General features: G+C 36.8%; 1 protein-coding gene across 1 annotated transcript in view; it reads left to right on the top strand.

Moving 5' to 3' along the window:
• The first annotated feature begins 5,047 nt into the window (after window positions 1-5,047).
• LPAR4 (lysophosphatidic acid receptor 4) overlaps window positions 5,048-11,294 on the top strand; it is a 16,830-nt gene continuing 10,583 nt past the window's right edge. The window contains exon 1 of the mRNA XM_017872321.1: window positions 5,048-5,135. The gene's annotated coding sequence lies outside the window, so the exon portion shown is untranslated. The remainder of the gene's footprint in view (window positions 5,136-11,294) is intronic.

The raw sequence follows: 11,294 nt of genomic DNA, 5'->3' as shown, positions 1-11,294 counted from the left end.
TGGTAAAAGACCATTTATAAAGATGCAGACAATGTCAACAACTGACAGAAATAGGCATATTTGAGATAAGCAGAGAGGGGAATAAAAGAACAGAGATTGGGGTGGGATGGAGGAGAGGAAGCAACAGAGAAAGTGCTTTTTTAGAGCCAGTCACAGGTAATAAGGCTAGTGTCAGCTTCACACTAACTTGTTTACTGGCCTCCACTGATAGTGAGAAGAGCCACAATAGACCTGAAGAAATAGGGAGAATAAACAAGCTTGAAACATGCCCTACTTGGGAGGCAGCTTAATTACACAAACCGAAGTTTTGAAGCAAATAGAGGATCCCCAAGACTCCAGGGGCTCTGCTCTGCCAAGAGAAAGAAAGCACCTTATCCCTGGACAGAGAATTTCATTCCAGAGGAGGGGAGGGGCTGCTGTTTGTGGTGTTTGCAGTGGGTGGAGATAGAGTAGAGAAAGATTGCAGGGGTGGGCTGGCAGAGGGGAAGGGCCAACAATGAATTTACAGATGGATTGAGTAGGTTTCTGCCTCAAAATCAGATGAAGGAAGAGAGGGAAAGGACAAATATAGGGCGGGGGCGGGGGGGGGGGGAGAGAAAGAAATGGTGGATGACCAAGGCAGTAAACCTGTAGAAATTAGAAAGAAAACTTGCCATGGGGGAGGGTGGGAGGAGGTAATACAATTGCAGATAACTCTCTATTATAAATAACGATTGCATCTGGTGCCGTATTTATTTTTTGTATTTTAGCAACCTCTGAAACTTTCATGGTAATTAGACTTTACTGCGAGGCAGTTTTTAAAAAGATAGACCCTTTCCTTTTGGCCACAGAACACTCCCTAGTCCTTGGAAGATGGGTGTCCAGAGCTGGGACCCTAGTACAGTTCTCTATCTGGGGGCACTTACCTGGCTTAAGTGAGTATAGTATTAAATTTTACTTCATAGTTTTGGTGATGGTGTGAGATTGAATTTTGCCAGTGTGATAGGAATATATTTAGCGGTCCTTTCATTTTTGCCCTTTTCCTTGCCCCTACTTATTATTAATCAATATTGTTGTTGTAATTATTTTAAAACAAGTAGGAGTGAATATGGTAATGCGTAAATTGAAACACTCTCCTTGTCTGAAATTTTGTCTCCTCCTCTGCAGTCCTTGCGCAACGACAGGCACACAGGCTTCTCTGTGGATTAATCGTTCAGGAAAGACACTTTTTATATTGTCAAAGTGGCACTTAAGCCATTAATGCTTGACTGTGAAACTGCTTTTCTGGCAGATGCTCTTTAAGGAAAAACCTTTATTCAGTCCAGTGACTGGTGACTAAGGGAACGATGAGCACAGGGGATTGGGCGGGATCTAGATCCTAATTATGCCTTCTTACAATGAAAAGCATTTCCTATTGAGACCCCCAGAAGTTCCCCTGGCCCTCGCCTCAGCTCGGACTTCAGCCTTTTTGTGTCCTGGTTTGCCTAAAGGCATGCGGGTACAGCATTCAGAGAGGGAGTCGTTTAACAAAGGGAAAGAGATAAATGTAAATAAGCCGCAGACATATTTCAGAATGATGCGGTTTGCAGTAAGAAAGCTGCGGCAGCCCAGAGTCTGCTACTTTAGGCTGGGCTAACCTTTCCCCTGTTAAAAAAAACAATGGATAAAAATATGCACTTCCAAAGGGCGAGGTGGCCCATTTTACATGTTTAGTTATTACATTATCTACAGGCATCAGCACATTCTCTCATCTAGCACACATCTTTCTTGGGGTAAGCTTCTCTTTGAGAAAAGATTTGATTTGGCGTTTGGGGGTGGGGGATAGCATAGCCAAAACTATCAGTGGAAACCACTGATGCCTTGGAGAGTGTAAGGAAAGAAGTTAGACTTCAACTCTGAAGTACTGAACAAGGATCTTCGTGCTTGAATGGTAAAAAAACGAGAATTTCCATTGTTTTTGGCAATAAATATTGTTTCCGTGGAAGAGATACAGGATTTTCGGCTGCTGTTTCATGTAACACAGTTGTTCTAAAGAGCTAATTTAAAATCACAGTGTAGAACAATTTAGAAAGTATAGTTGGCTAGCTTTGTAGTTTCTTTGGTTTACAATTTATTGTGGAAGCTAACGTGGCTTGTATTATGATGAGGTTTCTTCTAAGTAAAACTATACATGACATGGGCCTTTTGATGCTTAAATTGATTTATGGAGAATGTGACAGTTGCTATATTTGAATAATTCATGGAACTTAACCATAAAGGAAGAATCAGGTTTGAAGTGAAAAACTCTGTCATAAACTGCATTTGCTATTATATGTAAATTAATTGCTGTTTGCCAAACACAAATGCATCATATGTCATCTTTAAACTTCTCTTCCTTGTAAATTTTTAAATATTTTCAGTAAAAAGGTCCCTTACTGAGTTGATAAATACTGTATTTTCCAGTTACTTTTTTTAAAACGAAATTCAGCAAAATGTACATTTATCATTATTTCAGTGTGGAAAAGACCAGAACAAATTCAAAGGTTAGAACATTTCATGAGCTTGGCGGGGTTATTCAGTTTGCTAACCTTACAAAATTAATACCATCTTTATTTATTCTTGACTAACATGAAGACCAATAATAATAACCTGAGATCCAGATTTATCCAATGGCTTTGAACACATTTATTTTTCAGAACAAAATTCCAAACATCGTATCCCATCAACATAGATTATAAACCCTTTGGCCTGTCACAGATGAAAGTTGCATTCTTGCCAAGAAGGATGAGTTAACCTGAATAAACTTGATGGCATCTACATTCTAGAAGCAATCTTCCTGCCAATCAGAGATGGGAATGGAAACCTTATTGGAAAAATCAGGCCAGTTCCTTTCAGAATGTGCCTCTGCAAGTTAAAAGGGAGAACCAGGAAGATGCTTCACAGAAACATTCAGGCCAACCCTTGCTAAAAGCTTGATCTATTCAATTGCCTTTGTGGGTAAAATGCAGTGAGAATTGTTTGCCTTGCTGTGGTTTGTTCAGCGCCTAATTGTGTAAGTTAACCTGTTTGTCTGTGTATGTGGTCATGGATATATAGTCCCTGCCCTTTTGCCCTTCTTGATGAGGGAAGAACAAAACCTGTAACATGGGTTTGCCGAATATTAGTACTGAAAATTGGGGGAGCCTGATAAAGGTTCTACCACTGGGAATACACCTTTACTTTATGGATAAAATAATACAGTTATGAGAAACAACTGCAAAGGGTAAATGATCTAATGATTCTAACATGGTTGTCCTGAGTATGCCTGTAATCTCTATTTCTGAGGGGTGAAGTGACCAGGAAACAGGTGGGAAGGGTTGAGGTTGAGACCTAACAATTAGAGTGAATATGCCTGCCGACAAGAAGCACAAGGACAGAGGATGAGGAAAATAAGGGCAATTTGGAGACTTAAGGATATTATGGGCATCTTTCTCTGTGATCTTAGCTTCCGGTGTTAATTAATACTATTTATTTCTAAATATTCAAATAAAATCGTAGTAATCATATTCATTAAGTCCTAACAAAAATTAATGCACCCCTCTGCTTGTAGACTTTGAGGAAATAAAAATTGTTTTACAGTGGCCAATGTGAGCAGGTGAAATAAATGATGGAAAAAGAACAGCCATAAGGCCACCAGCTGGGACTCGTTGAAAGGTTGCTTTTCTGACGTCAAAACCGAAGAAATTAAAGGGAAGAGGAAACTGAGACTCAGAACGGACTGTGACTTGCCTCCACAGTGCCGTGATGGGGCTGGAATGTGTCTACATTTAATTAATATCAGTTATAAAAACTTCTGGGTATTTGAACTTCCTAATTTGATTGGAATTTTGAATAAAATTTTTTCTGTATAATCTTTATCAACCTGTTGAAAGGCATTAATAATGTTACTGCTTCTATCTTCCTTTACAAAAACAATAAATAATATTCATTCCTTCCAGGAATACAGATTCTGGTGGAGTGGTGAAAACCACTCTCCCTTAATATTAAGGTGACTTCAATATATCTTAAATTATCTAATCATTTTATTTAAATTTGGTTTTAGATTGTAAGAAAAATCATTTTCAGGAAGTCATAATACTATTTAGCAGTTTGGCTTTGTTTTTAGTCTACTCTGGTTACGAAAAGGATGAGAATGTAACAATAGTGTTAAGTTTTGGAGCTAAGGGATGAATTCTACTTTACAGGTGGAAGCACTGAATGGTAAATTCTAATGCAGTTGCTACTTGGTAAGAAATTCCATTTGCAGAGTATTTCTCGGTTCTATAGCAAAATATTTGTGCAGAGTTTGAATGGAGATGTTTATCAGACATGCTATATTGGGGTAGGCCTGGGACATCCCTGGTAAAGGTGCATGATTGTCAGTACCCAATGTTGCTAATACCCAGTAAAAATCGAAAGCCTTGATCATATCACTGAGTTCAGTGGAGAGAGAGAATTCGTATGGGGTGTAGGTAAAAAACAAGACAGTGAGTCCTCCACCTGTTGTTCCAGTCAATCTTTCCTCTTCCCTTATGAAGGACTGCCCAATGGTAACAGTTTGTTGCCAAGAAGGAAGAGAAAGAAAAAAAAAAAAAAAAAAAAAAAAAAAAACAACGTTAGTTCACAGCAAAACAAAATCTCCTTTGTTTTGGTGTTTTTTAATGTAACACATTTATCTTAATGGAAGTGGAGGGAAGTATTTTTTTATGTCTTTTGTCCACTCATTATCTTTATGATTATAGGGTTACCCACATATGGATTTTATGCATTAGAGTTTAGTCAGTACTACTAATAAAATATAGCAACAGCAGTGACAGGTTGGAAATACATTGTTATCGTGCATATTTCTGTAATAAAGAAATCAATGCCATGTAAATACCATTTTAAAATATGTATGTGGGTCTCATTTACTCCCTCTGGTTTTATCATATAATAGCTTTTCCTATCTTATGATCTTTTATAAATCATGTTTATTGAAATATACATTTTATTTGAAAAGCTATTCAGCCTCTCTTTATGGCACATTATTATTACTATTATCTTATTTCACAGCACCCATTGGAGGAAATCGTCTAACTACAGTGCGTGCCTCCAGGAAGCTCATTGGTTATTCCAGTCTTAGATAAAATTGGCACCAGGATTTGGTTCGAACTAATGTGGTGAGTCCTACCCTCCTGATAATAACTTTCTCTAAAAATTCCTAATTTAATTCTTCTACCTTTGTTGTAACAAATAGTTCCAACTTATTAAAGATTGTATCATCCGAAGATCCAGAATAGATGGAGGAATTGTAATTTGTTGTAATCCAGGCAATTTTGGTGTAGATGAATATTGATTCTTTAGCTCAACCCCTCTCTGCCACTGGGATTTACCTTTAGATATGGGAGACTCTTTTTATTGCTATTACCAGGTTTAGTGTCAAAGTATATCACATGAATTGGTGTCCAAATTGATAACTGATTTGCCTGTTCGAATATATGAAATAATGTCAAAATCCTGGCTGGCATATATGACCCTTACAGAAATTGGAAATGAGTTATTTTGGGAACACCCAAAAATTGTCCCAAAAGATCTGGGGCTTCTGCTGGGATGAGATATTGAGTCTCAAGGCTCAAGACAATTTTATAATATTAGGTTGAGCAATTTACCTGTAGTTGTCTTACTCTGTAACTAAGTACTATGGAAAATTCTACTTTAGTAGGGCTGATGCAATCTTTGGCCCCATCATGTTGAGCACCAGACTACATTATTTCCCAAAGATTGGACTGTGTTATCAAGTGAAGTGTTAATGAGAGACTGAAGTATTTTTTTTTTCTTTTTTGATGAAAAGAAAAAAATATCAAGTTAATCACTGAGAATAGGATTTTATCAAATTGAGGCCCATATCAGTTTCCTGTTTTCCTCAAATAAAATGGAGAGACAAAGCAGCCTTAATAATCTTAGTGAAAACCAGATTAGATGTAGATAAGTCACTTTTAAAATGATATTTCTTGCATCAAAAATAAAGGAGGTTGATATAGATCAATTTTCTAACTCCATTCTTGAGTGAAACATTTATCTTGAGTGAAACCATTATCTATGGTTCCCTCCATATGGAATGCCNAACCTCCGCCTCTCGGGTTCAAGAGATTCTCCTACCTCAGCCTCCTGAGTAGCTGGGACTACATGCGCGTGCCACCATGCCCAGATAATGTTTGTATTTTAGTAGAGATGAGGTATCCGCCTGCCTTGGCCTCTCAAAGTGCTCGTATTACAGGTGTTAGCCAACGTGCCTGGGCTCTCCTCTTCTGTTTTAAGAAATGTTTGTGGAGAAGTTTTTTTTGTGAAGGACTGGAATATCTACCAGTGAAGCCAATTCCTCCTGGAATTTTGTTCACATGATTTTTTTTAATCCTTAGTCTCCTTGCTTGTTATATGTCCATTTATATTTCCATTTATCTCAAGTCAGTTTGAGTAATTTGTGCATTTCTAGAAATTTATCCCTTTAGTCTATGTAATCTAATATATTGGAATACAATTGTTCATAATGCTTCCTTATGATAATTTCTTATTTCTATAAGGTCAGTAATAATGTTTACTCTTTCATTCCTGGTTTTAGTAACTTGAGTTTTCTATCTTCTTGGTCAGTCTAGCCAAAGATTTGCCAATTTTGTTGATTTAATCAAAGAATCAATGTTTGTGTTCATTTTAATATAGTTATCTTCAACCATAAGTCTCCTTCAACCATAAATTTACTTCGACTGTAAGTTTCCTGAACTTCATAAGTTTTGGTAAGCTGTATTTTCATGTTTGTTCATCTTATTTTCTCTTATAATATCTTATTTGACCCACTGGTATTTAAGAGTGTATTGTTTAATTTCCACATGTTAAAAAAATCCCAAATTTCTTTCTGTTGAAGATTTATAATTTAAAACCATTGTGGATCTTCAACATACTTCGCATTATTTTAACCTTATTAAATCTATTGAGGCTTCTTTATGGCCTACTATATGGTCTACTTGCCATGTATTCCATTGGCACTGGAAAAGAATGTACAATATATTTTGTTGTTGTTCTATTAAATCTCTGTTAGGTCTAGTTGGGGTATAGTGTTGTTCAATTATTCTATATTCTTCTTGATCTTCTGTATAGTTGGTCTTTCCATTATTGAAATTGGTATATTGCAGTCTCCAACTATTATTATGAGATTGTCTAATTCTTCCTCCCATTATATAAGTTGTTGCTTCATGCATTTAGTGCCTCTGTGTATGGGTGCATATATATTTATAATCATAAAATCTTACTGATGGATTAATCATTTTATCATTATAAAATATACCACAGTAATGTGTGATTATTTATTTTAAAATCTCAGTAATATGTGCTTATTTATTTTAAAATCTGTTTTGTCAATGTTAACATAGCCTCTCCAGCTCCTTTTCTTGGGTATTGTTTTAAAGAATATCTTTTCTGTCCTTTTACTTTCAATGTATTTGTGTATTTGAATCTAAATTTGTCTTACAAATAGCATGTATTTTAACCTTGTTTATAATTCAGTCTTACAATCTGTGTCTTTTGATTCAGTTATGTAATCAATAATATTTAATGTTATCATTGACATGGCTTTATGTTTTCATGCAATTTTCCTTTTTTGTTTCTATATGTTTAATGACTACTCGTGTCCTGTATTCCTCTCATTGTTTGAGTGGCTATTTTCTGTGCAACTTTTCATTACTTTAATAATTTTAAACTATGTTTTGAAGTTTTATAGTGGTTGCTCTTGGGTTTTGAATATATAGCTTAACTTATCAAAATTGACTTCGTATTTACATTAACATGATTCCAAAACACTTGCATTTTGATGTGATTGTAGTATTTATTAGCTTTGTTTTCTTAGGTAAGTCACTTTTCTTCCATGTATTTGAGAGTCAGACTGTAATTTTAGGTCTCATATTAACAGATTTTCAAATCTTTGAACAGTTCAAAAGCCACACATTTTGTTAGCAAGGTTGGTGGACTTCTAGTGAGGAGTTTGCATCACAAAAGATAGAATCCTTATATTTGCTCATGAACAAGATGATTTGGACAGAGTTCTGAGTGCACTACCAAATGAAAGTATGATTATAACTATTAGCCTAGAAATTATCAGAATTAGTAGAGGAATTATTAGCTGTGTGAGTTTGAGCAATTTACTTAAACTCTCTGTGCCTGATTTTCTCAAATGTAAAATAGGAATAACAGTGACTACATCATGGAGTTGTGCAAATTAGGTAAATAAATACATGTAAAGGACTTAGAATATTACCTGACATATAATAATGCTGATTAAATGTTTTCTACAGTCCTATTATTGTTACCTTGAAATTTTCTAACCTATACCAAACATGCAAAGTTCCTGGGCTTTTCCCAAAGTTCTTTGGTTGAAATGTTCATTTTCTATAACTACCAACTCCACTTCTAGCAATGGAAACTTGTTTTCTAAGCTGGTTCAGTTAGTGAGCAGGAAAGCTCAGTTGTTTGAAAAAACACTAGGAAGTAAAGGTAATTCAGTGTGAAGGATGAGCTAAAATTCTTCTAGGGAATTTGCTTGAAAATAAATTTTATGCCCTTTCAGAGGTAGTGTCCTAAATGAGTTGATTGGAAACCTGACCTTGTGATCCTTTTTTCCACTGAAGCAAAAGAAGATTGTATAAAAAAAGAAATGGCTACAGGATCCAGGATTTTGCCTTCCTTTGTTTCCTGGAAGACTTCAATATATCTGCTAATTAGAGGTTGCATGAGCAGATATTGCACCACTGCACTCCAGCCTGGGCAACAGAATGAGACCCTGTCTCAGAAAAAAAAGACGTCCACTAGTTAATGCAAAGTTAGTAGTTAACTGGCTCACTTTCCTAGAACATGGTCCAGGTACTCTGTTCACTTAAAGACTATCAGAGTTACCAAAACTGTTAGCTGGAACGATACAGGCATGGTTAAAATCTTTTGGTTATATTTATACTGTTTCTAGCGAACCTGGCATAGTACTGCACTACTTGTACTATGAGTGATTTCACCCAGTCCTTTGATATTGTTGGCAGAAAGAAAAATTGATTTGGGTTTGAAGTGTGAAGGTCCCAAGCATCTGGCTGTTCTTAATCAAATGTGTAAATTTCCAGTTGGAAGTTAGTCATATTTCAGTTACTTCCTTTTCAAACAGATAAAAAAAAAATGAAATGCATATTTCTCCAGATAGTTCTGAATGCAGTTTTTAAGCTGCGTATTCATTTCCTCCCCCAGTAGCATAGACATCAACAACTCAATGAGTGTCTTTTTTCTAAAGGAAAAAGGAGTTAAGTTTTACGGATATAAACTGGCTGATTGGAGAAAGCCCTGGGAAGACTTTTGTTTTCCCCCTTCCACCTTACAAATGTTAGAGCAAGCAAAACTATAAGGTTTGCAGCAATAAGTGAGTTAATGGGAAAAGGGGATGATAACGAATAAGTCTTAGTACTTTATTGTTAATGGGATTTTTTTTGTTTATCCGTGTGTATTCTTTGGCCTAAAATAATATCTTGGTGTAAATTTGTATAAAAAGGGGCAAAATGATACATATTTTCAGCTGATAGGTAAAAAAGTCTAGTTGTTGTTTTGGTTGGGTAAAACAAGGTCAGGGAGAATAATTTTTGCAAACACCACTATCCATTTTGGATTAAACAGATATTAATCCTATCATCTTGGAGTTTACAGTTGGGAGAGATCAATGTTAATAAAATTGCCACACAAACAAATTACACAGCAGTATGTAAAATTATACCAGTAAAAAGTGCAATACATGAAAGGTCCATGATGCTATAGGACATATAGTATGTGGATATGACCTAAACGAAGGGTTAAGGAAGGGTTCCCTGAAGGCATGATTATTGGGATAGGATTTGAAGGAAGAATAAGAATCAAACTAGTGAAAGGAAAATTAGAGAGGGAGGAGAGTGTTCCAGGCAGAAGAAATAGCACTTAGAAATATCCATGGCATGAGGGATCCTATCTCATTCTAGGGACTGAAAGAGGATCAATGAGGCTGAAACTCAGAAGAAGGGAGGAAGACTGATGCTAAAAGAGCATGTGACCCAGTGACATTGTAAAAGATCTGGTACATTGCTGAGATTAATCAGTAAAGTACTTGTGTCCTTGAGGGAGAAATGAAGACAGAAGAATTGGAAGACTGATGAGTATTAATTTGAATAGGAGAAAGGTAGTGAGCTGATCATATAGACAGACAGTGATCATGACTGTAGGTTAACTCTTCAATCACTATAGTGCATTGAGTTGTTACAGTAAAGGACTCCTCTCAAAGGCTTTTCTCCTTACCCTTATTTTCTCTTTACAAACTGGTCTCCCTCTCACCTACTCTCACTTTACATCTTCTGCATTTGATCTCTTTGCTATTCCCACCTAGAAAGATATCCCCTTCCATTTTTGGTTTATTTAATACTGAATCATCCATCAAAATGTAGCACAAATTCCACTTCTTCTAGGAAACCCTCCTGGCCCTATCCATGGGACTTCATCTCCATCCTCTGATCTATTACAGAGCTCAATCTCCATATAACCGCCTTGATATTTTTTTTTTCAAAATTTACCTTTGGTATCCCACTTTTTTCATGTGTCTTTGTGTCCTTACCTAGACTTCGGTGTACCGCAGGGCAGAGACTGTATCTTTTGCTTGTGGACTGACAAATGCACCAAGTAGTGGTCTAGGATGAGAGTTGGTAAAAGACCATTTATAAAGATGCAGACAATGTCAACAACTGACAGAAATAGGCATATTTGAGATAAGCAGAGAGGGGAATAAAAAGAACAGAGATTGGGGGTGGGATGGAGGAGAGGAAGCAACAGAGAAAGTGCTTTTTTAGAGCCAGTCACAGGTAATAAGGCTAGTGTCAGCTTCACACTAACTTGTTTACTGGCCTCCACTGATAGTGAGAAGAGCCACAATAGACCTGAAGAAATAGGGAGAATAAACAAGCTTGAAACATGCCCTACTTGGGAGGCAGCTTAATTACACAAACCGAAGTTTTGAAGCAAATAGAGGATCCCCCAAGACTCCAGGGGCTCTGCTCTGCCAAGAGAAAGAAAGCACCTTATCCCTGGACAGAGAATTTCATTCCAGAGGAGGGGGAGGGGCTGCTGTTTGTGGTGTTTGCAGTGGGTGGAGATAGAGTAGAGAAAGATTGCAGGGGTGGGCTGGCAGAGGGGAAGGGCCAACAATGAATTTACAGATGGATGAGTAGGTTTCTGCCTCAAAATCAGATGAAGGAGAGAGAGGGAAAGACAAAATATAGGGCGGGGGCGGGGGGGGGGGG

Source organism: Rhinopithecus bieti, unplaced genomic scaffold (assembly GCF_001698545.2).
Source record: "Rhinopithecus bieti isolate Rb0 unplaced genomic scaffold, ASM169854v2 scaffold_7465, whole genome shotgun sequence".
NCBI lineage: Eukaryota > Metazoa > Chordata > Mammalia > Primates > Cercopithecidae > Rhinopithecus > Rhinopithecus bieti.
Note: the sequence above shows the minus strand (reverse complement) of the source record. Positions and strands in the feature narration are given on the sequence as shown.